Source organism: Geotrypetes seraphini, chromosome 2, assembly GCF_902459505.1.
Source record: "Geotrypetes seraphini chromosome 2, aGeoSer1.1, whole genome shotgun sequence".
Lineage (NCBI taxonomy): Eukaryota > Metazoa > Chordata > Amphibia > Gymnophiona > Dermophiidae > Geotrypetes > Geotrypetes seraphini.
Window position 1 is genome coordinate 285,760,458 of NC_047085.1, and position 25,355 is coordinate 285,785,812.

At 45.5% G+C, this 25,355-nt stretch overlaps 1 long non-coding RNA gene across 1 annotated transcript in view; it reads left to right on the forward strand.

The window, feature by feature from the left end:
• LOC117353616 overlaps window positions 1–21,486 on the forward strand; it is a 154,246-nt gene extending 132,760 nt beyond the window's left edge. Inside the window, exon 3 of the long non-coding RNA XR_004537989.1 lies at window positions 21,145–21,486. This is a non-coding gene — a long non-coding RNA (uncharacterized LOC117353616). The remainder of the gene's footprint in view (window positions 1–21,144) is intronic.
• Window positions 21,487–25,355: the final 3,869 nt, after the last annotated feature.

Below are 25,355 nucleotides of genomic sequence, written 5' to 3' on the forward strand. Positions count from 1 at the left end.
GACTCCTCCCAGACCCAGATGTGGAAGCATTGAACTTATATAGGCCTTGGAAGAACTCCGCAGGAAGGGGCTATAAGGTCTTGCCAGGGCCCAGAAGGGGAAGCAGTTAAGCATACCAAGGACACAGACCTGCATCCAGAGCGAAGTCTGAAAAAGGGAAGGCCTGCAATCCTAGTGGGTGACTCAATCCTAAGGCAAGTAGACAGCCACATTGCAGGAAGGAGAGATGATCGGCTGGTGACCTGCCTTCCAGGAGCAAGAACAAAAGATGTAGTTGACAGAATTGAAAGGATCCTAGAAGGGGCAGAGACAGAAGAAACTGCAGTGATTATCCACATCAGAACAAACGACGTCAGTAGGAGGGACTACAGCAGGAACGCACTGATCGAACAGTTCAAGATGCTGGGAAGGAAGTTGAAGATGAGGACTCAGAGGATAGCATTTTCGGAGATCCTACCAGTACTAAGGGCAGACGTGAAGAGACAGATGGAACTACAATCAATAGATGCCTGGATGCAGAGATGGTGTGAGGAGGAAGGATTTCACTTCATGAGGAACTGGATTACGTTTTGGGGCAAGAACAAGCTCTTCAGAATGGATGGACTACACCTGAGCACAACTGGGACAAGACTTCTAGCAAACAACGTCAGGAGAGGCATAGACCAGGCTTTAAACTAAAAAGATGGGGAAAGCTGACAGTCGACCAGGAGTTGATGGTTCGGAAGAAGGTATCCCGAGAAGATACCATATGGGAAAAATCCAGGGAAGACACATCAGGCAAACAACGAGAGTTGACGGATCAAGAAGATGATAAGAAGAACATAACCCAGGGGGAAGATAAAGTGGACAAAACCCAGGGGGAAGATAAAGTGGACAAATGCCAAGAGTTGACATGGCAAGGAAAGGATGATAAGAAGGATGTAGCACAGGACAAGGAAATGAAGACAAGACAATACCAAGGCTTAAATTGCATGTATACAAATGCGTGGAGCCTAAGGAACAAAATGGGGGAATTGGAAGTCATGGCCATAAAAGAGAACCTAAACATCATTGGGGTCACTGAAACATGGTGGAATGAGGAAAACAATTGGGACACAGTACTGCCAGGGTACAAACTCTATCACAAAGATAGGTCAGATCAGAAAGGAGGAAGAATAGCCCTATACATCAAAGATAGCATACACTCGACCAGAGTGGACACAGTGGCAGCAAATGACAAACTGGAATCGCTATGGGTTAAAATACCAGGAAGGAACGGGACCCAGTTAGGGATGGTCGTACTATCGTCCACCTGGGCAGACCAAAGGAAACGACGAAGAAATGGAAGTCGAACTGAGACAGGAATGCAAAAATGATAACACCATTGTCATGGGAGACTTCAACTATCCCGGGATAGACTGGAGTTTTGTAAACTCTAGATGCGCTAGGGAAACCAGATTCCTGGAGGCAATCTAGGACTGCTTCATGGAGCAGCTGGTCAGGGAACCGACGAGAGGGAACGCAACTCTGGACTTGATCTTAAATGGGCTCAATGGACCTGCAAAGGAAGTGGAAGTAATGGGACCGTTAGGAAACAGTGATCACAATATGATCCAATTCAAAGTCGATGCAGAGATATCGAAGGGGAAGAGAACCATAACGACAACTTTTAACTTCAAGAAAGGAAACTACGAAACAATGAAGGCAATGGTAGGAAAGAAACTAAGGAACAGCTTACAGAAATTGCAGACTATGGAGCAAGCCTAGTCTTTATTTAAAGACATGATAAACACTGCACAAAATCTGTATATCCCCAGATTCAGAAAGGGATGCAAAAAAGACCGAACAAACGAGCCGGCATGGATAACTAAGAAAGTGAAGAAAGCGATAGGAGATAAGAAAAAGTCATTCCAGAAGTGGAAAAAGGACAAAACCGGGGAAAACTGGAAAGAGCATAGGAAGCATCAAAAAGAATGCCACCGCGAGGTTAGAAGAGCAAAAAGAGAATATGAAGAGAGGCTAGCCAAGGAGGCATGAAATTTCAAACCTTTCTTCAGATATGTTAAAGGGAAGCAGCCGGCAAGAGAGGAGGTGGGACCGCTGGATGACGGAAATAGGAAAGGAGTAGTGAAGGAGGAAAAGGAAATGGAGGATAGATTAAACATGTTCTTTTCATCAGTTTTTACGAAAGAGGACACATCCAGCATGCCAGAACCTGAAAGGATCTTTAAAGGTGATCAGGCAGAAAAGTTAAGATCCATGGAGGTAAGCCTCGAGGACATGCTCAAGCAGATAGACAGATTAAAAGCTGACAAATCTCCGGGCCCGGATGGAATCCACCCCAGGGTATTGAAAGAGCTAAAAGTGGAAATAGCTGAGTTACTGCAGCAGGTTAGTAACCTATCCCTGAAAACAGGGGTGATCCCGGAGGATTGGAAAATAGCAAATGTTACACCCATCTTTAAAAAAGGTTTGAGAGGCGACCCAGGGAACTACAGACCGGTAAGTCTGACATCGGTCCCGGGGAAGATGGTGGAAGCACTGATAAAAGACACCATCGACGAGCATCTAGAAAGGAATAAACTGATGAACACAGCCCAACATGGCTTCAGCAAAGGAAGATTGTGCCTAACGAACTTATTACACTTCTTTGAAGGAGTAAACAAGCAAATGGATGAAGGAGCCCCTATAGACATTGTATACTTGGATTTCCAAAAAGCCTTCGACAATGTACCACATGAACGCCTGCTAAGGAAACTAAGGAGCCATGGGGTGGAAGGGGATGTACATAGATGGATCAAAAACTGTTTGGCAGGTAGGAAGCAAAGGGTAGAAGTGAAGGGCCACTGCTCACACTGGAGAGGGGTCACGAGTGGTGTCACGAGTACTTGGACAACTGCTGTTCAATGTTTTCATAAATGACATAGAAACAGGGCTGAAGTGTGAAGTTATAAAATTTGCAGATGACACAAAACTTTTTAGTGGGGTTAGGAGCAAAGAACTGTGAAGATTTACAAAGGGACCTGAACAAACTGGGAGAGTGGGCGGCTAAATGGCAAATGAAGTTTAATGTAGAGATATGCAAAGTCTTGCATGTAGGACACAGAAACCCGATGTACAGCTATACGATGGGGGGGCTGGTAATGGGTGAGAGTAGCCTTGAGAAAGACTTAGGGGTAATGGTAGACAGATCAATGAAGCCGTCGGCGCAGTGCGCAGCTGCCTCAAAAAAGGCAAACAGAATGCTAGGTATAATCAAGAAGGGTATTACAACCAGACGGCAGAAGTTATCCTGCGGCTATATTGGGCAATGGTGTGCCCGCATCTGGAGTACTGCGTCCAAATCAGGTCGCAGTACCTTAAGAAGGATATGGCGATACTCGAGAGGGTTCAGAGGAAGGTATGAAAAACCTTACATATGCCGAAAGATTGGAGAAACTCGACCTCTTTTCCTTGGAGAAGCGGAGGCTTAGAGGGGACATGATAGAGATCTACAAGATCATGAAAGGCATAGAAAAAATGGAGAGGGACAGATTTTACAAAATTTCCAAAAGTACAAGAACAAGGGGGCATACGGAAAAGTTAAGAGGGGGCAGTTTCAGAACCAATACTAGGAAGTTCTTCTTCACTCAGAGGGTGGTGGACACCTGGAATGCGCTTCCAGAGGGTGTGATATGACAGAGTACGCTACAGGGTTTCAAGAAGGGTTTGGATGAATTCTTGAAGGATAAGGTGATTGAAGGGTATAGATAGAGGAGTAGATGATTTCCTGAAGGAAAATGGGATTCAGGGTTCTATGCAGGTCATTGACCTGAATGGGCTGCCACGCAAGCGGACTGCTGTGCGGGATGGACCTCTGGTCTGACCCAGCAGAGGCACTGCTTATGTTCTTATGTCCTTATACTGGGTAGGAGGGTCTGACAAAGCCCAATGGTGGGGCACGTGAAATTCCTGGAACCTCTCAAGAAGGTTCTACACCCAATGATGCCTGCTTTGAGATCACATGATGGGCAGTGAGAGGAAGTGGACTGCTGGCTGGGGCAATGGAAGTTGGCAGAGCTAAGAGTTTGTGTTGAGAGGAGAAAGAGACTTGAAAGAATGACAATGGAAGAATTATGGGAACTTGGAAAAACTCTTGCCAGGAAGATTTGGTAAAACTGTGGAAAGCCCTGACTTGTTGCAGGCTGAAATAGTTGTAAAGTAACAGGAGGGGAAATATGAATTGAAAGTTTTAAAAGGAGGGCAGGAAATTTTGGCAAAATATAAGTTACTTATATGGTACATCAAAATCTGGAGGCTTTGGAGAATTGTTTGTGCCATTTGAATTTTCCAGTTCCTTAATTTCCCTACATCTGCTGTCCTGTCATCAATGGATATTCTTATGAAGTATTTAGTGGAAAACTTGCAAATACCTAAAAAATCAATTTCACCCAATTTTCTCTATAAAACAGGAATGCAGGTGTGAAAGAAAATATTTAAAAACTGTGCATAATGTACATCTGGGCCTGAAAGTATTTCTAAATACATAGAAACATGATGGCAGATAAATGCCAAAAGGCCTATCCGCAGTAACCATTATCTCTTTCTTTCTGAGAGATCTCACGTGCCTATCCCATGCATTCTTGAATTCAAACACAGTCTTTGTCTCCACCACTTCTTCTGTGAGACTATTCCAGGCATCTACCACCCTTTCTGTAAAAAAGTATTTCCTTTGATTACTCCGAAGCTTATCACCTCATAATTTCATCCTTTGCCCTCTCATTCCAAAGCTTCCTTTCAATTGAAAGAGACTCAACTTATGTGTATTTATGCCAAATAGATATTTAAATGTCTCTATCATATTTCCCTTCTCCTGCCTTTCCTCTAAAGTTTACATATTAAGATCTTTAAGTTTGTCCCTATATGCCTTATGATGAAGACCACACAACATTTTAGTAGCCTTCCTCTGGACCGACTCCATCTTTTTTATATCTTTTTGAAGATGCGGTCTCCAAAATTGTACACAATATTCTAAATGAGGTCTCACCAGAATCTTATACAGGGACATCAATACCTCCTTTTTCCTACTGGCCATACCTCTTCTTATCCCAGGACAAGCAGGCAGGTATTCTCACTAGTGGGTGATGTCATCAGACAGAGCCCCGGTACGGACGTCTCACAAGCACGTGTTGCTTGTAGAAACTTAAAGTTTCTAGATGCCCGCACCGCGCATGCGCCGGTGCCTTCCTACCCGGAGATCCGGGCGTGTCTCCTCAGTTCTTTCTTTTCCGCGGAGCTGAGAAGTTCAACTTCATCATGCGCTAGCTGAATTCAGTTAAATTTGCCTTCCTTGTCCGCGTTTTCGCTTTCTTTTAGTTACAGTTAACAGTTCTTTTCTTTTCGTAAAAAAAAAAGAAGATTATTTCCTCCGGCGGGTCGAACGGGCCGGCCACGTGGCTCAGGCCCACTGGCTTCGACCTCGCGGCGGAGATTTTCCGGCCTATGTCCCGGCCAATCACCGGGTTTAAAAAGTGCAGCAAGTGCCAACGCGCGATTTCACTCACGGACCCTCACTGGCGCTGTTTGCAGTGTTTGGGCCCTGACCACATTCCGAAATCGTGCAGGCCTTGCTCTACCCTTACGGCACGCTCATTCAAGCGGCGTTGCCTATTGTGGGAATCGATGTTCAAGATGGACGCAGCTAAGGATCCCTCAGCCTCCACTTCATCCGATACCTCCCCGGTTCGGGCAAAACCGGCATCGACCCCTCCTGCATCGAGCGTGGTGAAACCGGCATCGCTCGCCCTGACACCATCCACGAGCTCGACGTCGGTGCCTGCCCCGGTCTCCTCGGTTCAGGTACCTCTTCCTTCCACAGTGCCACCAATGGTCATCAAAGTGCCGAAAGCTACTAAGCAGAAGCACTCGGCCTCGAAGGAGCGCGATGTCCGTGCAGGAGGACCCCCTTTCGGTGCGGATCCCTCCTTATCGGCTTCGCTACGGTCCGTGCTGGAAGCTCAATTCGTTGAGCTCATGCAGACCATCGGACCCGGGCTCATCGCTGCCATACAGGGTGACCTCCCGGTACCGATCCAAAGGGGCGGTCCGCCCCCTCCCCCTCCCCCACACCGTTCGACCTCGACAACCGACGAGGACGAACGGGGGAGGGCGGCGATGCCCACGCGGCAAGCCTCGCTTACCGATATGCCGCCATTAGAACCCATTACGCCTCCGCGCCAACATGGGACCAGACCTCCGATCGATACTCGAAGCCCTGGGCATAGTCAGGAAGAGTTCTTCCGTACTCCTTACCAGACTTGGGTAGCATCGCAAGAACCCGCATCGCAAACCCAGTTACGATCCACCGCTTCCAGCCCTATCCACTTGGGGGCCTCGGGAGACCATGCGATGCACAGACGATCCCGATCCCCGTCCCGCCACCGAGACGGGCACCGATCGAGACACTCATCCTGGCACTCCTCACGCCATTCGGAGGTGTCACCGCAGAAAAAACTGCAACGTAGGGGATACTCCTCATCAGAGGTGTCCCCTCCGAGGGGCCCGGAGTACGAGGAGACACCGGTGCCCGATTCTCCTTGTCACTCCCCGATGTCCACGGACCTGGAGGCCTCATCCTCCTCCAGCCCGTCCCACAGACCGACGCTGGCGGAACAATTGTCCTTCTCCTCATTCCTCCGACAAATGGCGGATGATCTGGATGTGACCCTTGACACGGGCTCCAGATACTCCAAAGAGTATCTGGACACCATGCATTTACCTAACCCTCCAACGGAGTCGCTTCGGCTCCCCTTGCATAAATTACTGGACCAGACCTTCATGCAGTGCTTCGAAACGCCGTATTCCATACCGGCGATCCCCAGCAAACTCGATGCTCGATACCGCATCGTGCACCATAAAGGGTTCGAGGGCCCTCAACTCTCCCACCAATCCCTACTGGTCGAGTCCTCCCTTAAACGCTCTCACCCCTCCCAGGTCTACGCCTCTGTACCGCCGGGCCGAGAGGGGAGAACGATGGACAAATTTGGTAGAAAATTCTACCAAAACTCCATGATGGCGTCACGGGTGCTAAACTACAACTTCTTTTTCTCTTCCTATCTGGAGTTCTTCTTGCCGGTGCTCCGCAAGTTCACTCCGTTCATAGACAACCAAGCTCGATTCGAGTTCGAGGAAGTGGTAGCCTCCCTCTCCCAATTACGCCTCCAGCTGATGCAATCCTCCTTCGATGCATTCGAACTCTCGGCACGCGCCGCCGCAAGCGCGGTAGCCATGCGTCGCCTGGCATGGCTCCGTACTATCGATATGGATCCCAACCTACAGGACAGACTCGCCAACGTACCATGCGCTGGAGCTGACCTGTTCGATGAGTCTATCGAAACTGTTACCAAGAAGCTGTCGGATCATGAAAAATCCTTTCAATCCATCCTACGGCCCAAACCCAAACCTCAACAGTCTCGACCTTCCAGGCCACCCCTGATTTACCAGCGGCGTTACATGCCCAGACAAACGCCTGCTGCGAGACAGCCTGCGAAGAGACAACCTCCCCAGAAGTCTCAGCAAAAACTTCAGCCACCGGCTGTACCTAAGGCTCCCCAGCCCTTTTGACGCCCCTCCCGGGAGCATAACCTCGGCCTCTCCCATAGGGGGCCGCCTCCATCTTTTTTACCACCGATGGGAGGCCATAACCACGGACCTATGGGTCCTCTCCATCATAAGAGAAGGATACTCTCTTCAATTCCACCGGGTCCCCCCGGACCATCCTCCAAGAGAGTATCCTTCAAGCTCGACGCAGACCGCCCTTCTTCTTCAGGAAGTCCAAACCTTACTTCAGCTTCGGGCTGTCGAGCCGGTCCCGTCAGACCAATTGAACCGAGGGTTTTACTCCCGGTACTTCCTCGTCCCGAAGAAAACGGGCGACCTGCGACCCATTTTAGACCTTCGGGCCCTCAACAAGTTCCTGGTCAAAGAGAAGTTCCGCATGTTGACTTTGGCTTCTCTATACCCCCTCCTCGAGCAGAACGACTGGTTATGCTCCCTGGATCTCAGGGAGGCCTACACTCACATCCCCATTCACCCGGCCTCCCGAAAGTTCCTCAGATTTCGGGTGGGAAATCTGCACCTACAGTATCGAGTGCTACCATTCGGCCTATCTTCGTCCCCCAGAGTCTTCACAAAGTGCCTGGTGGTAGTGGCCGCAGCACTCCGGGACAGGGGTCTACAGGTGTTTCCATACCTCGACGACTGGCTCATCAAGGCCCCGTCAGCCCCAGAGGTCACTTCGGCGGCCTTGGCTACAACCTACTTCCTCCAGAATTTGGGCTTCGAGATCAACTTCTCCAAGTCTCATCTACAACCCACCCAGTCCCTCCCCTTCATCGGAGCGGTCCTGGACACCACCCGACTCCGAGCATTCCTGCCCCGGCAACGCATGGAGTCTCTTCTTCATCTCTGCCAGTCGGTGGCTACTCGCCAAACCCTACCGGCGAGACAACTGATGGTGCTCCTGGGCCATATGGCCTCCACAGTACACGTGACACCCTTTGCCAGACTCCACCTCAGAATCCCCCAGTGGACCCTGGCATCACAGTGGAATCAGACATCCGATCCACTGTCCAAACGCATCGTAGTCACACCTGCTCTTCGGCAGTCTCTACTTTGGTGGATGACCTCTTCGAATCTATCCAGAGGTTTGCTGATGCACTCTCCCCCCCATCAGAAAGTTCTCACAACCGATTCGTCGAATTACGCATGGGGGGCCCACCTGGAGGGTCTCCGCACCCAAGGATTCTGGACCAGTGCGGAAAGACTACACCAAATCAATCTATTGGAACTCAGAGCCATCTTCAATGCGCTCCAAGCGTTCCAACACCGACTCCACGACATGGTAATCCTCATTCGCACAGACAATCAGGCCGCCATGTATTATATCAACAAGCAAGGAGGCACGGGCTCGGCCCTCCTTTGCCAGGAAGCTCTACGAGTCTGGGACTGGGCGGTGCGCCACAACGCCCTACTCAGAGCAGTATACATCCAGGGGGAGAACAACGTCTTAGCAGACAAACTAAGCCGTCTGCTACAACCGCACGAATGGACTCTCCATTCCAACCCCCTTCACCAAATCTTCACGCAATGGGGGACGCCTCAGATAGACCTCTTTGCGGCTCCCCACAACGCCAAACTGCCTCAGTTTTGCTCCAGGATCTACACTCCTCATCGCCTCGAGGCAGATGCTTTTCTACTGAACTGGGGGAAACGATTTCTATATGCGTTCCCACCATTCCCGCTGATCCAGAAGACTCTGGTCAAGCTGAAACTCGAACGGGCCACCATGATTCTAATAGCTCCTCGGTGGCCCAGACAACCTTGGTTCTCCCTCCTACTTCAACTCAGCAGCAGGGAACCAGTACCACTTCCAGTGTTTCCTTCACTACTTACTCAACATCAAGGATCACTACTTCATCCCAACCTGCAGTCTCTCCACCTGACAGCTTGGTTCCTCTCAACGTAACCCTTCATCAATTCTCACAAGAAGTGAGGGAGGTCTTGGAAGCTTCCAGGAAGCCCGCCACTCGACAATGCTCCTCCCAGAAATGGACCAGATTCTCCTCATGGTGCGTTTCTAAGTCAAAGGAACCTCAGCGAGCTTCCTTATCCTCCGTGCTGGACTATCTCCTACACCTATCTCAATCTGGGCTCAAGTCCACATCCATACGAGTCCACCTGAGCGCTATTGCGGCGTTCCACCAGCCTCTACAAGGGAAACCCCTCTCGGCCCATCCGGTGGTCGCCAGATTTATGAAAGGACTCTTCCATGTTAACCCTCCTCTCAAACCACCCCCAGTAGTTTGGGACCTCAATGTAGTCCTTTCCCACCTCATGAAGCCCCCGTTTGAACCACTCAACAGGGCCCCTCTGAAGTATCTCACCTGGAAAGTGCTTTTCCTTGTAGCCCTTACGTCCGCTCGCAGAGTCAGCGAACTCCAGGCATTGATGGCGGACCCACCATTCACAGTATTCCACCATGACAAGGTGGTCCTCCGCACTCACCCGAAATTCCTGCCTAAGGTGGTCTCCGAATTTCATCTCAACCAATCCATTGTACTTCCAGTATTCTTCCCTAAGCCTCATTCTCACCACGGAGAATCGGCCCTTCACACTCTAGACTGCAAACGTGCCTTGGCTTTCTACCTGGATCGCACCAAGCCACACAGAACCACTCCTCAACTTTTTGTCTCCTTCGATCCTAACAAGTTGGGAAGACCCGTATCAAAGCGCACCATCTCTAATTGGATGGCGGCTTGTATCTCTTTCTGCTATGCCCAGGCTGGATTATCACTTCCTTGTAAGGTCACAGCCCATAAGGTCAGAGCAATGGCAGCCTCAGTAGCATTCCTCAGATCAACACCAATCGAGGAAATTTGCAAGGCTGCCACCTGGTCCTCGGTTCACACATTCACCTCACATTATTGTCTGGATACCCTCTCCAGACGGGATGGACAGTTTGGCCAAACAGTATTGAAAAATTTATTCTCTTAAGTCGCCAACTCCCCCTCCATCCCACTGAGGTTAGCTTGGAGGTCACCCACTAGTGAGAATACCTGCCTGCTTGTCCTGGGATAAAGCAATGTTACTTACCGTAACAGTTGTTATCCAGGGACAGCAGGCAGCTATTCTCACGTCCCACCCACCTCCCCTGGGTTGGCTTCTCAGGCTAGCTACCTGAACTGAGGAGACACGCCCGGATCTCCGGGTAGGAAGGCACCGGCGCATGCGCGGTGCGGGCATCTAGAAACTTTAAGTTTCTACAAGCAACACGTGCTTGTGAGACGTCCGTACCGGGGCTCTGTCTGATGACATCACCCACTAGTGAGAATAGCTGCCTGCTGTCCCTGGATAACAACTGTTACGGTAAGTAACATTGCTTTATGCACCCTAGCATCCTTCTAGCTTTTGCCGTCACCTTTTCAACCTATTTGGCCACCTTAAGGTCATCACATACAATCACACCCAAGTCCTGCTTTTCTGTCATGCACAAAATTTCTTCACTTCCTAAATTGTACCGTTCCCTCGGATTTTTTGCAGCCCAAATGCATGACCTTGCATTTCTTAGATTAAATTTTAGCTGCCTAATTTTAGACCATTCTTCAAGCTTCGCTTGGTCTTTCTTCATGTCATTCACACCATCTGGGATGTCTACTCTATTGCAGATTTTGGTATCATTCGCAAAGAGGTAAATCTTACATGACAGCCCTTCAGAAATATCGCTTATAAAAATGTGAAAAAGAACAGGCCCAAGAACAGAGCCTTGAGACACATCACTGGTAACATCCCTTTCCTCAGAGTGATCTCCATTGACCACTACCCTCTGTCATCTTCCACTTAACCAGTTCCTGATCCAGCCCATCACTTTGGAGGGCCATCCAAATAGCACTCAGTTTATTTATTAGCTGTCTGTGTGGTACAGTGTCAAAGGTTTTGCTAAAATCTAAATACACCACATCTAGCGCACTTCCTCTATCCAACTTTCTGGTCACCCAGTCAAAGAAATTGATCAGATTTGTCTGACAAGACTTATGTCTAGTAAATCCATGTTGCCTTTGGTCCTGTAATCCACTGGATTCCAGAAACTTCACCATTCTCTGTTTTAAAAGCTTTTCCATTAATTTGCTTACCACAAAAATCAGACTTCCTGGCCTGTAATTTCCTATTTCTTCCTTATTTCCACTTTTGTGCAGAGCGACCACATCCGCCCTTCTCCAATCTTCCGTTATCACTCCCAACTAGAGACTGCACGGGAACGGGGACGATGGGAATCACGCGGGTTTCCCCTTCGGGTCACGGGGATCCTGTGGGGACATCCCCTAGGATCGCGGGGATCCCGTGGGGACGCCCCTCGTGCTCTCGGGGATCCCGCGGGGTTCAATGCCTTTCCTACCTGCCCTGCTGCGAGGCCTCATCTTCTATTTTTTGCCTGCCCTGATGCAGCACACATAGCTAATCGGAAGTCTTCCCCGATGTCAGCGCTGATGTCGGAGGGAGGGCTTAAGCAAAGCCCTCCCTTCCTCCGACATCAGAGCTGACATCGGGAAGACTTCCGGTCGGCTGTGTGCGGCAGGGCAGGTAGGGAGAAGGCAGTGGTGTACCAAAGCGGGGGGTAGTCCGCCCCGGGTGCCGGTCAGGTGCCCTTACCTTTGTGGCGCTTCCCCCGATCGACCGACAACAGGCCCGGCCGACAAACCTCCCTGCCCTGTAGACGCAAATCTAAATTACCTTCTTACAGAGCTTCAATACTCCAGCTGCTGTAAGAAGGTAATTTAGATCCGCGGCTACAGGGCAGGGAGGTTTGTCCGACCGGGCCTGTTCTGTTGTCGGTCGGGTGGGGAAGCGCCACAAAGGTAAGGGGCAGGGATGGAGAAAGGGAGGAAAGGTGGAATGGAGAAGAAAAGACGCTTAAGGGAAATGGGTAAAACTGAGGGGGGAGAAGGACGCTGAAAGCTCTGGGGAAGACAAAGGGGTGGAGAAGGACGCTGAAAGGACATGGGGAGGACGGGAGGGGGGGAGAAGGACGCTGAAAGCACATGGAGAAGACAGAGGGGGGAGAAGGATGCTGGAAGGACATGGGAAGATGGGGGGAGAAGGACGCTGAAAGGACATGGTGAAGACAAAGGGATTGAGAAGCACGCTGAAAGGATATGGGGAGGATGGGAGGGGGGAGAAGGATGCTGAAAGGACATGGGGAAGACAGGGGGGAGAAGGATGCTGAAAGGACATGGGGAAGACAGAGGGGGAGAAGGATGCTGAAAGGACATGGGGAAGACAGGGGGGAGAAGGACACTGAAAGCACATGTGGAAGACAGAGTGGGGAGAAGGATGCTGACAGGACATGGGGAAGATGGGGGAGAAGGACGCTGAAAGGAAATGGGGAAGAGAGAGTGGGGAGAAGACACTGACAGTGAAGAAGACAGAGATGCCAGACTATGGGGGAAGCGGAGGGAAGAAGATGGGTGCCAGACCAATTTGGAAGGGGGGAGAAAGGGAGAAGCACAGTAACAGAGCAGAAAGAAGAGAGACAGTGGATGGAAGGAACTGAATTAGAACATGAGGAAACCAGAAACCAGGCAACAAAGGTAGAAAGAAATTCTTTTTTTTTTTTTTTGCTTCAAAATAAAGTAGTATATTAATTGTGTTGATAAAAATTTATAAACATTAGAAGCTCTGGTAGCAACTCATTTACAAAGTATGTATTCTTCCCAATTAATATTTCCAAATTAATAAAGTCTTTTTGCTTATTTTTAAATGAGTTTCTACCAGAGCCTTTAATTCAGTAGCATAATTAACTGAAATAACTATTTCTGAAGTTTATAGGGATGGGCGGGGACGGAGGGGATTCCTCGTGGTGATGGGTGGGGACGGAGGGATTCCTCGCGGGGACGGGTGGGAGTCCTCACAGGGATGGGTGGGGACAGGTGGGACTTTGGCGGGGACGGGTGGGGATGGGTGGGATTTCTGCCCCCGCACAACTCTCTACTCCCAACTCTAGAGAAGTATTGAAAAGGTCAGTAAGCGGAGCCACCAGAACTTTTCTAAGTTCCTTCAGCACCCTCCGATGTACACCATCCGGCCCCATCACTTTGTCTACCTTTAATTTAGCTAGCTCCTCATTAGCACAACCCTCTGAAAATCCACTTCAGCTGTGAACACAGAACAGAAATATTTGTTAAGCAGTTCAGCCTTTTCTTTATCAACTTCTACATATTACAATTCTTGTAGCATATGACAATTCTTATGTAAAGTTACAATTCTTGTATCCTCCTGGTAAATCTTATGTATTCTGCCTTGAACCGCAAGGTAATGGCGGAACAGAAATCACTAATGTAATATTCCTCCCCTTCACTTTTGAATCTCATAATGCCAGTTTTGTACTTCTTCCTATCACTGATATATCTAAAAAATGTTTTGTCTCCCCATTTTACCATGTCAGCTACTTTTTCTTCCATTTGTATCTTTGCTTTCCTGACTTCTCGATCAGCCTCTCTTAACTTTTCCAGATATTTTTCCCTGTCTTCCACTTTCTGCGATCTTTTGTAGTTTATGAAAGCTAACCTCTTATTCCTTACCTTTAGAGAATGACACGGGGAAAAATTTATCCCCATCTCTGCCCTGTCCCTGCGAGCTTGGTCTCTGTCCCCGCCCCATCCACACAAGCCTTGAATAGCTTTATACTGAACTTATTTTATTAAAGTATAAAAAGAAACAGTATTCTGTACCATGGTCCTTTTATAAATCAAAGTTCTGGCTGCTGAACTAGAGGAAGAGATCTTCAGCTGACAGGGCTTTGTTTATAAATGTTTATCAACACAACTATAATACTAATTTATCCTAAAGAAAAAATAAGTTTCAAGTTTAATAAAAATTTGATTTGATCGTAAAATCGTAATTCAATGCAATTTACAAATAATGATAAAATTGGGGTAAAAAATAACTTGACATAATCCCCCATCCAAAGTTAGTTTTTAAAAGTCTAGAACCTTTACTTTTGAATGAACCCTCTCGATACCCATCTTAATATTAAACCATGCAATGCAGTGATCACTGGATGCCAGATGATCACCCATTGAAACATCAGAAACACTTTCCCCGTTTGTAAGCATTAAGTCCAGTATGACCCAATCCCGCATGGGTTCTATTACCAACTGCTAGAACAGTTCTCCTTGTAGAGAGTCTAGGATCTTCTTCTAGAAGACCATGCAATCAATATCTGGCATGTTAAAATCATCTATTAATAAAAGTTCCCCATTTGTTAGATATTGTGACAGGGAAGCCCCTGTCCCAAGGGAAAGAACAGTTAAACCTCCCCAGCATGCATCAAGGGGCTCTGGAAAACCTGGCCTGGAGCAGGCACAGCTGACTCAGCCAGAAGGAAAAGTACAGAGGCAGGGTATAGCACAACCTAACAGCCAAGGGGGGGGGGGGGGGGGGCACTGCAAACTAATTATCTCCCCTATCGATCCTTTCCTCAGGGTGAGAAACCTAAAACCAACCCAGGAGGTCAGCACTTGTGGTGTCCGGGACAAGCTGCCTCAAATAGAAGGGAGGCAGAGCAAGCTGGGGAGCTCAGCTGGCTCCAATCAAGGGAAGCCAGCCACCAGCCGAGACTGCAACTTTCAAAGTTTGCCTGTTCACTGCCCCAGGACGCTATACAGAGGTCAGCCCAGCAGGGGAGAGATTGTAAGCCCTGGGGGATTTCTTGCCTTGCACAACAGACCCTGGGAGGGTGACCCGGGAGGTTTGTCTTGGGGAGAAAATGGTAGCAGAGAGCTGACAGGCAGGCAAGGAGGGGGAGGAGAGGAACAGCCCAAGCTTGGAGATACAGCCTGGACTCCCTGACTAATGAGGGGGAAAATGATTAGTGTTCCCGATGATAATGAATGGGAGAAGGACATGGATACCGGGGGAGAATGAGATATGAGGGCTGGTGGAGAATCCCCAAGCTAAGGCAGGCTGTGCACAAGGCAGAGGCAGCTCTACCTAAATTAAGGGTAATTTAAGGGAAGTCTGTTTGCCAGGCTTTCCAGTGAACTCCCACAGACTACAGAGGGAAAGTTCTGAGATTTGGTTCCTTCTGGGAGGGAGACAATTGGGGGAGAAACGTGTGCTAGCAGCCGGAGTGACTGTGTGAGCGAAGGAACACTGGCTGGGAATTGCCAGCCTGCCCAGGAGGAAGGTGTGGGTCCAAGAAAACTGAGCACACCTTTGAATGTATGTTTTGAATACGTTTTTTTTTTCTGCTGATAAAGACTGCGAGGGGGTGCCCAGTATAAAGCTCAGGGCGGGTAGCCCACGCTGGAGCGAGAGTGATTGCTTTACTGGACTTATGGAATATTGACTTGTTGGACCAATTTTTGTTTACCTTATTCCTGGAAGTGTTAATAAACCGGAGAACCATTTTTTTTCCCTGAAAATCCTTTTCCTGGTTTTTCTTTCTGCCAGCCATACAAAAGGCGCTACATAAATCTGCCTGTGGTCCGCGGCGGGCTTCCCATCTACTAGGGGACTGGCCCAGCCACAATATTCTGAATGGCTACTATTAAATTTCTGTCTACTTCTTCCGTCTGTGAAGGAGGCCTGTATATCACACCAATGTAAATATATTTTCCCATTCCCTCTTTCTAAATTGATCCACAGTGCTTCTTTCTTGCCCTGCAGATCCTACAATTAAGTGGCTTTAATATGATATTTAACATATAACGCTACTCCCCCTCCTTTTCTTTCTACCCTGTCTTTCCTGAACAGATTTTAGCCTGGTATAACTACATCCAAGTCATGGTTCTCCATGAACCTAGATCCAGAATTTTGTTTCCCATACTTCAAGCATTAGTATATACTTTCCAGACATTGTCCCCTTTTCCCATTCATGTGAAGAGGTATTTAATGATTTACTTACCTGAGGGCTTATACTCACCCTGTAGCTTTGATCACCCTTCCCCATCACTTCCAGTTGAAAGCCCTGTTCAGTAGATTAGCCAGCCTGCCACTGAAGACACATTTTCTCTTCTTTGATAGATGTATACCATACCTGCTCAGCAGCCCTTAGAAAATCATCCCATGGTCCAGGAAGCCAAAATGCTATTGACAACAACATCCACATAACCACACATTCATCTCCAGGATGCATGGTTCTCTGAGCTGGCCCTTTCTCTCAACAGGGAGGATGGATGAGAATATCAGCTGTGCACCTGACTGCTTCACCTTCTCTCCCAAATCCACAAAGTCACTTTTGATATGTTTGAAGGGGTATCTGGCAGTATAATTAATGCCAATGTAGATGAGCAGCATCGGATAAAAGTCATCAGGCTTGATGAGTCTTGGCAATCTCTCTGTAACATCTAGGATTTTAGCACCATGTAGACAGCATACCCCCCCCCCCACCCCCGGGACATCATGTCTGGTCTGCAGATGGATGCTTCTGTACTCTTTAGAAGGGAATCATCAACCTCCTAGTGGTCATACAGCCAGCAATTTTACAGTTGCTCTAATACATTAAAAAAAAATAATAATGTCGGGGAATCATCATGGGATCTATAGACTCACAAAGGGTCAAAATATTTTTCACACTCATCAGCATTTTTGCCAGAGTAATTTTGCCTTCTTAGAAAAATTGCTGTCTCAAAGTGCACAGGTTTGAGTAGTTCACTTGACAAATGTACAGGAGAAGTGATGCTTCAATTAGCTGAACTTCTAGTTTGGAGAAATGGTGTCCCTCAAGAAAAGGTGAGATGGGCAATTATGTTTAAAAGGCCAGCAGAACTATTTATTAATAAATATAAGAAAAAGTTTTCTTTAAAAGGTAGGACGGTCTTTCAAACTATACAAAATCCCTATTATTGTCAAGACTTGATGGTCTCAGTTATCACTATAAATATTGTCAGGAAATATTAATAAAATAACTAGAAATTAATTACTTTCCCCCCTTTTACAAAACCGTAGTGTGATTTTAGCACTGGTCATAATTGTAACAGCTCTGATGCTCATAGGAATTCTATGAGCATCAGAACTGTTACCACCGTGGCTGCTGCTATAAACCACAATACTGTTTTGTAAAAGTGGTTAAAATTCAGGTTAGAAATTAGCAAATTCAGATTAGAAATTAGCAGCATTAAATTTGAAATATGTATATGTACTTCAATGTGTAGTACCAACAGAAAAAATGTACACATTAATCATGTGTTTATATGCTCTCTCTCTTTTTCAATTCACAAATGGCCCTTTCAAAACAGGTCCCACTCGAGTAAACAATTTATTGACTTGAACAGTGACTGGGTGGAGTATCTGTGGTCAGCATTCCTCTTAAAACAGTCAATTGACATGTTGTGTAGAAGAAAATATTTTATGCCTTTTTTAAGAATATTGTACTGTAATAGTACTCTTCCAAGCAATAAATAAACCCCCTCTTTTACACGTGGGTCAACCAAATCCTCATCAGACATGTGACACTCGCAGGGAAATTCTATAACCAGCACCTTGAGTTAGGCGTCCCTGCCGATGCCTAAGTTAATTGAAAAACGCCATCAGAAATGGCAAAAAATGGCTGTGTTGAAGCATCTACTAATGCCTAAAAAAGGTGGCTGGCATCATGGCTAGATAGTTGCTTTAGGCTGCAGAATGCCAAAGTAGGTGTGGACAATGTCAAAAGTGGTGTTAGGTGGGCTAAAGCAGCTACTAGCTATGATTCATGGCAAGATAGGCGGCTGAAATGTAGGCACTTCTTTCTACTTCCGGGGCAGGCCTGTTCACTGACGCTGTGCAGTGGCTGCCTGAAGACTTACAATTACAACACCGGGAGAAGGTGGGTGGGACTCAGGAGCTGGGAAGTGGCTGCGCCTGCACTGCAGGGTTCCACCGGGGCTAGGGCGGACTTCCTGCCCCCCCCCCCCCCCCCAACCATATAGCGTTCTGATGTCTCTGGTTGGAGACATAATCGCTTTGGACTAGCTGGCTCACTAGAGCAATGATTATCTCCCCAACTTTGGCCGAGTTTCTCATTTGCTTCTTCAGGAGGAAAACAATGCAGAAATTATTTCAAAAGGATGATTTCAAAGCTGCACCAAGCACAAAAAACAACAAAAATACATGAGTAACAATACTAACTTAAGCCGATAAAAAGGTTTTACTAATTGTCTAGTGGAGACCAACCAGAGAGCACTCCAAGTTCTGTAGCAGATGGATCATGGCATCTTCACCCTGGACACTCCTATATGTTCAAATTGTTTAATGGGGAGCTTGACTGCTCTTATCAATCTAACATGATTACACTGGTGTCGCTTACGCTGAAGATGTGCTGATGCGCTCCCTCTTCATTATACCAAAGACTACTCCACTTCATGATTTAGTCCATATGGCTCAACCATGCACCACTCAAAGATCAGTCTAATCTAATCTAATCTAAATCTTGGATTTATATACCGTGTCATTACCTCAAAAGGAGCTTGACTTGGTTCACATAAAAATCGATAATCGAGGTGAAAGTAGTTAGATTAGAGAGAAAATAACTTATTAATGAAGACCCTCATTTGACATCTAATTTTCCTTAGAACAATTTTTTAAGAACTGTTGAAATAACAGTGTTTTCATAGATTTACAGAAAATATGGAAGAAAAGAAGAGTTCTAAGACAAGAGGGAATTTCATTCCAAATCATTGTAAAAATATATGAGAAAGATTGAGTAATATTACCAATACATTTTATTCCTTTTAAAGATGGAATGGACAGTTTAAATTTCTAAGAATTTCTTGAATCAAAAGATCTCTGATTACTCAAAGATAGAGGAATCAAAGATGTAAATAGTCCATGTATGATTTTAAAATCATAGAAGCACATTTAAACTGTACCCTAAGATAAACAGGGGTCCAGTGATGATTTATCAAAAGGGAAGACATATTATCAAATTTTCTCTTACCAAAAATTAGCTTTACTGCCGTATTTTGGATTAGTTATAACCATTTTAGATTCCCATTACTCAGGCCTATATAGATTGAATTATAGTAATCAAATTTTGCTAGGCTAATAGCTTGCACCAGTATCGCAAAATGTTGCAGATGAAAAAAAACACATTTCATTGAAATGATAAATAAGAGTCCAATATTATTCCCAGAACTCTACATGAAAATTCAGTTTTCAAAGATTCTCCAGAATTCAGAGTTACAGAGAGAGGTAACTGTTCAGTTTTTGGGCCAAACCATAATAATTTTGTTTTGGCTGCTTTAAGTTTCATTTGAACAGAGGTAGCCCACATTTGAAGTCTGGAAAAACAAGAATTTATATTTAGATCAAAGTTGCTCAGTTTTGGATTTACTTGTAATAGAATAAAAATATCATCTGCATATGCAAAAAGTGTTTCAGAAGTGGCTAAATTTAGTTTCTTTTATGTAGTCATATAAATGTTAAAAAGTAAAGGAGACAACGGGGAACCCTGTGGAACTCCACAGGCAGACTTCCTTAGGGCAGATGTTTCACCATCAATATATACCTCATAAGTGCATAGTGTTAGAAAACCTGTAAACAACAGAGAATGTGTGATGTCACCAGTTTGATGTTCCATCTCAGTTGATCCACAAAGTGACTACACTGTAACCAATGATTAGTTAAGGGAGGACTGTGCAAATGGTGCTAAAGTGCTCTGCAATGAGATTATTTATCTGCTGGCTTGTTTGGCCGATATAAGTCACATGGGCACACAATGAATGTGCAGTCAGTATGGCTCTGCATGTAAAACCATCTTGTATTGTGGGGAAGTTTTTAAAGTTGTCGTTTGAATAGCATATTTGCAAAACACACAAGCCCAGATTCTGGTTAAGATGCCGGGGACAGGCATCTATAACTGTCATCCATGTTACAGATGCCAGTTACAGAACCAGGTTATTGTAGAAGCAGCCGCTATACTTATTGCGGCAAGGAATCTCCCTGTCACGATAAGTATAGTGGCCGCAGTTGCGTCCACCAGTCTCCCCACCCCCTGAATGATCACAGCAGGAGGGAGCCCAACCCCTCCTGCCCAAAGACCCCCCACCCCCCACAAAGATCATGGCAGGAGGGAACCTAACCCTTCCTGCCTGAAGACTCCCCCATGAAGATCGTAACAGGAAGGAGCACAACCCTCCTGCCCAAAGATCCCCCTCCCATCACCCCCCACAAAGATCATGGCAGGCGGATTCCCAACCCCTCCTGCCCAAAGACCCCACCAAGTGTGGCAGACCCCCCCCCCCACACACACTAATCTGAAAAGTTGACCGGCCAGGTCTTCTTACCATCTGTCTAGCAGGCCCACCTCCATCAAAATGAGGTGGGCCTGCCCCTTCCTGGTGCATTGTGAGATGCACCAGGGAGGGGACTAAGGCCAGACTGGCCCAGGCACCTAAGGCCCCATCCATAGGGGTCAAGGGCTAATTTATTATAACATTCATGGTCATTTAACTGCCGATATGCCTTTGCCAAATACTGTTCTTTGTCTTGCACTACCATTGCCCCACCCTTATCTGCTCTTAAGATAACTAGAGAATGGTCATTACTAAGCCTATTCAATGATTTTTGTTGCTCATATGATAAATTATTGTACACCCTCTTAGTATCTAATTGAGAATGCTCAATGTCTCTATGGACTTATTTTCATAGGCAGCAATGGAAGGATCAAGCGCTCCAGGAGGAAGCCATGTAAATGCAAGCTTTCCAAGAAGCAAAAACTCCATGGGATCTATATCCACAACACTTTCCCCAAAGTATACTTTCATTCTTAATTTTCTAAAAAACCTCTGCAATTGGCATCTGACAGAGAAGGTGTCAAACAGCATGCCAAGTCTCAAAACATTAAGTTCATTAATGTCCGGGTATTTATACTAGCTGGAAGGTTTTTACAACTGTATTTGTAGATGCTGTTTTTGTACCTCTACTGTTATTATTTAGTTGTTGCCTGCGTATTTTATGGTACTTCTATTTCTGTTTTTCATTGACTCCTTAAGAAAGATGATTAAAAAAAAATCTCATTGCTTAAGTCTTGTTAATTTTCCTGGTTTTGAAAGGTTTCTTGGTTTGATTGCTGGGATTCCTGTTCGCTACCTGTAAAAAAGATTCATGTAAAGTTACATCTTTTTCCACTGTTGACATCCGTGTGAACAGATCAGCCCTTTTTATTTAGTTTGTTCATTCTTTCACTGGAGGTGAAATCCTCCCCAGATGACTCGCTCTAAGAGATTTTAAATTCATTTTTCTTTTTACCCCTTTAGCAGGTCTCCTAACATTTTTACTGGTCTTGACCCATCCATACCAATATTTATCAACTAGTTTAATATGCTCAGCTAAATGTTCTTGATAAGTATTAGCGTCCTCCAACTCCTTTATACTTTCCAACTTGGCTTGTACTTCATCAGTCTGTTCCTCAATAAGAGACTTAGGAGCATTAGATCTAAAGAGCACTAGGATATTACTACAATGACTTACATTTGCCCATGTCCTGCTATGTGTGTTGGCTGTCCAATAATTTTCTCTTATACACCACATTCTGACATTGCCTTCTGTGTGATATGCTATCTGTATTTACACCATTGTTTTTGTTCTCTCAAATATGCCAGGCAATTGTCACTTATTGCTGTTTTACTAATGGAATCTGAATGTCTATATTTCATATGTCCATCTTTTATTTTTTTTTTTTTGTTCAACCATTCATCTTTGGTCTTTGGCAATGCCTCTGCTGGATGTCTATTGTGCCATGTTCTTTCTAAAATGCCCTTCCAAATGTATTTTAAAAAAGCAGATTAGAGTTAATTACCATGGTCATTTTTAAAAGACATTATATTTAAATTTAATTGACAGTTTATTCTACTGTTGTTGCCTGCTTAGCAAAACTTGTAACTTTTGGCATAGATATTGACATTACTAGTAATTCATTGAAACACATAAGTTACTTTACAAAATGTTATTTGGGAAGTGCAAATGAAGCATAAGTGCAAAATATGCTGCTCCTAGTACTAAATTATATTTTAAACAATTACAGATGTTGCCATACTAGCTGTAATTGACAGAAGTATTGGCTTTAGAAAATGTTTTGACAGGCTTCATCGTGCAATGATTAATTACCACATGGCTTTTCAGAATATTCCAATTTCCTTTCTTTTTCAGCTCCTTGCTCAGGGTACTATTGGGCACTGTAGCTCTTATTACATTATTATGGCAGGAAATGTCTTTTCATCGCTGTATCCAAGAACCAATCAGAAGTGAAAAAATCAGTCAAAAAGATTCAGTGTGGTAGTCCTATTCACACTGCAAGGTAAATAGAAGGTGTATTCAAGATTGTGGCCAGGCCAGGCCCCAGGTAAGTGGGAAACCTGGCTTGGACCACAGGCAAGATTTTCAGTGCGCTTTTTATATGGTTGGTATAAGGAAAACCCCGACACTGGATTTCTTTCAAACAAAACTTCACCGGGTTTATTATAAGGAAAAAGAAAAAGTCCAAAATAAACAATGGTTTCTCACAGACACCAATTATGCAGTTCCTTCCATTTAGTTCCAATGCACTCTATCTGTGCTCAAGTTCAGGGACTGGACAGTCCTTGTCAGCAAAAAGGATAAACCAAAATAAGCTTTTCAGTCTCTCAAATGCCCCAATCCTCCCTCCTTAGGGCAGCTGGCTTCTATTATCACCAGTTCTTGCCAGCACTGGCTGAGCACTGCAGGTGCTTCTTCCCAACACTTTTCCCAACTAAGAGAAAAAAAACGTTTTCTCTGACACTGCTTTTCCTCTCTAGCAATGAGTCCCCTCTAAGGACTTTCACAGCCCTGCTTTGCAGGTTGTGTGGAGCAAGCCTCCCTTTTCACCAAGGTCTTCAGCGTTGGGCTGCTTCCAGTATGCTGCATTCTGCTTCTCCAATTAGTCAGCTGAGGCTCTTGATCTCCCTGCAGTCTTACTACTTGAGGCTTATGTGACTGCAGAACTCGATAGCTAACTCCACCCCCTTCTGGATTGATCTCATGTTTCTTCCTAGCTCTGGTAAAGCAGTAATAGGGGATAGACTGTGTTTTCTGTGCCCTCCCTGCCTGAATTTCTGGCTGTGACATCACCTGCCTTTTCTCCCTTCTTTCTTGCTGTATTAAACTAGTGCTTTTAGCATGGTATACAGGCTTTATTTTAGGGATTGCAGGTTTGAGGGCTGTACTTTTGACTGGGCTAGCAGTCTTTTTTACTGTGACAGGAGCTTCCCTGTCACAAGATGTACTGAGGTTTCTTCATTAAACAAAACAAAGTAGATATATTTCTGAAGTCAAAATTTCTCCAATATCATTTCTTTTTTTTCTGAGCATTCAGTTTGATCAGATTTCTGTTTTTAAACATTTTTGATCATTATTGTCATTCTCTCTAAAAGGTGTCATGCCTGCCTTGTCAGATTTCAAGTTCTATCTCTTGAGGCTAAAGTATCTGACTTGAAAGAGCTGAGGGAGACAGAGAGGTATATATATTAGAGGCCTACAAGGACACAGTAGAAAAGTCCTAATTCCATTCTGACAACCTATGTGCTACCTTGGAGGAAGGTGGTTACCTAAAAGGAGAGCATCACCTTGGTGAAGCAAAAAGTGGTCCTATAGCTAGGATCTGCTCTCCTCTTGTGTCTTCAGTGGCTTTTGCCAAGGATGGAAGTATTAAGATAGCCATTTTAGATGGTGATTTGCTCGTTAAGCATATAGATAACTGGGTGGCTGATGAACATGAATATCACTTGGTCACTTTTCTGTCTGGTATGAAGGCGGCAGACCTCATGTATCACCTAGATAAGGTTTTAGACAGTGCGGGGGAGCACAAACCCCCCCCCAAAACAAGCGATTATCTTGGCAATTTAAGTAATACATAAAACAACACATGTTCTTACAAGGACCCCTCTTTCACGGTCAAGCTTCATCAGCAGAAAATCATCACATCTTCGTGGCACAAAATGGCTCACAGGTCTCAAATAGAAATCTTTCTCTACTCCATATCACTACAGTGCTTCATAAATACCATGGCGCCCTGATCTATAAAAATGAAAATAAATACAATAAGTCTAAAAATATACATATATACATTAAGGGCCTGATTCTATAAATGGTGCCTAAAACTTAGGCACTGAGGAATGTGGTGCACCTATCAATCTTCAGTTAGGCACCACTTATAGAATCACACTCAGTGGCAACTAAAGAGGACTTAAGCGCCGGTAGGTGCCTGAACCTTAAGCGCCCCCTATTTATACCAGGATTTTCAGTGGATAAGGTAGGTGCCTAAGTCCACTTTATGTGCCTACGTACAAAACATATCCAAGATCTGCTCCTAACAATGCCCACTTTCTGGTAGGCACCCTGGCCTAGCTACCTACCTGAAAGTCATAGTCACCTAGCACCCAATTAATTTTAATTTTTGTCATTTATGATCTGCTAATTGTTCATTATTGGTGCCAATTAATCATATTAAATAATTAAGTTTAGTGCCTAGATCGGCATCTAACTTTAGGCATCGAACTTTAGGCATCTTTAATAGAATCAGGGCCTAAAGGTACATGTTGGTAAAATGCATTCTATTCTATCAATCTATTCAATCTGGCAGGTTCAACTATATTTAGGGAATAAATCCAGTGTTGATGAAGATAGTAGTGAATGTTGCTTCTCCTTAAAGATACCTGAATCAATTATAAGACATCTCAAATCACTGAACTCATGAGTATGTACAAGAAAATGTACTACCAAAGGTTCTTCTGTCTTTTTAAGCATAATACAATGCTAAGGGAGGAGGATACAAACAGGAGGGTTATGGGAAGGGAAGATATGACAGCAGGAAGAGGACAGCAAGCAGGAACAACTGCAACAGT